The sequence below is a fragment of the Tenrec ecaudatus genome, chromosome X (genome assembly GCF_050624435.1).
Source record: "Tenrec ecaudatus isolate mTenEca1 chromosome X, mTenEca1.hap1, whole genome shotgun sequence".
NCBI lineage: Eukaryota > Metazoa > Chordata > Mammalia > Afrosoricida > Tenrecidae > Tenrec > Tenrec ecaudatus.
In genome coordinates, this window is record NC_134548.1 from 84,108,858 (window position 1) to 84,110,674 (window position 1,817).

A 1,817-nucleotide genomic window follows, 5' to 3' on the forward strand; every position below is an offset into this window, starting at 1 on the left:
CCGGGTTAAGTTTTAAAGAGTATTGAAAGGCAATAGTGCAGTAGTTCATCTAGCCTCCATGACTCCAGAAAGTCTGGAGTTCATGAGAGTTTGAAATTCTATTATGCATTTCCCACCCCCACCCCCCACTTTAAATCAAGGATTCTTTTATAGTGTTTTTGAACAAAATGTTCAATAATGGTAGCCAGGCACCATTCAGTTCTTCTGGTTCCATGGAAAAGTCACACATTTCATATGTTCTCCTATTCCTGACTCTCCTGTTTCTGTTGCTCCAGGCCAATTGCTGGATTTTGGATGGCTGCTTGAAAGTTCTAAGACCTCAGGCATTAGAAAACAAATTGGGAGGTAGATAAGAAGCAGTAAACTCCTTTAATTTTTATCCAGATCTCTCATTTACAATGAAGCCTACTCTGATATTTCTATTTAATACTATAGTCTATTTCTAAGAAGTCTCAATTTTCTCTTGTCTATTCTACATTTTCTTTTTTATAGCCCTTATCATATAAATTTTATATAATTTATTATTTATAATATTTTAGTCTTTATTTTCTGCCTCCTCTACTAAGATGCTAAATTCACAAAGGCAATGCTCTGATGTATCCCAAGCAGTAGGTGGCACAAGTTTATTTATTGGACGAATTTTTCAGTGAATTATTATATTTTAGACAGTCTTTCTCTAGGAATAGCTATGGTCAATCTTGTCTAACTGGCCTTAGAACTTCCACATGGCTCAAGGCAAACAACTGAAGATATTTGGCAATATGACTCTCTATTTGGATTTAGATGTGCTAATCAACTATTTGACACAAAAACCCACTAACCTATCACTACCAAGTTGAATCCTGACTCATAGTGACCCTTTGTTCCAGAAGAGAACCATTCCTTAGGGTTTCTGATCTTGTAAAATCTTTACAGGAGCAGAAAACTTCATCTTTTTCCACATCGCAGCTGATGGATTTGAGATTAGGAGCCCAATGCTTCACTCACTATGCTACCATGGCTCAAGCAGGGAAAGAGAGAGAAAGCACTGAAATCACTGGGCCAGTCTCAGATGATTTAGATTAGTGGCAGTTCTGCTGATAATTTCCTTCAATGATTTTTTTTGCCAGATCTCCCTTATCTTCAATCCAAACAATGATGGGTTTGATAGTGAACTGCTAGAATTTTTTTTAGTAAGAACCTCAATGCATTTTATTACAGGTAATTCTTTTATTGATTCAACACTTTTTAAAATTAAAAAGATGAAAACATAGAACTGGATCACTTGACCCTTTCACTTTTTATCACCTCCCAGTTCAAAATGTTTGCGTCTTTTACTAGCCAGCATCCTCTTGGACCTGCAGTTAGGCTCAACACACTCCAGCCTCAGCACAATCTTCTTTGTGGTTTTAGCTTCTGCAGGAAAAGGGGTTTGGTCTGCCCACCATAGTCACTCTGCTTCTGATAATAGTGCCTCTTTCCATTCACATACAGGGAATCCTTTCCCTTTTTATACTGGGTCACTTTGTGAGGCTGATACTTGCCACACTTCTTACAGAAACTCCATCAGGTTTTTGGTACATTGACCATCTGCAGCAATGTGCTCTATACAATGTGAATGGGAACTTGGGAGTTGTGATCCTCACCTCACTCAGCTCGTGGCTAACTGGAAATGCTTTTAGAATTTTTATTTAAGAATCTAATAAACACCATAGCCACTCTTCCTGGGTGAAATTCAGATACATACGAGGGGGCTTCAAAAAGTTAATGAGAAAAAAATCCATTATCTTTCAATTCCATTTTCCCACAAACTTTTAAAAACCCACTCATACATGATT

General features: G+C 37.4%; 1 pseudogene; it reads right to left on the bottom strand.

The window, feature by feature from the left end:
• Window positions 1–1,033: 1,033 nt before the first annotated feature.
• Window positions 1,034–1,569, bottom strand: LOC142433471 (large ribosomal subunit protein eL42-like; annotated as a pseudogene).
• Between the last annotated feature and the right edge of the window lie 248 nt (window positions 1,570–1,817).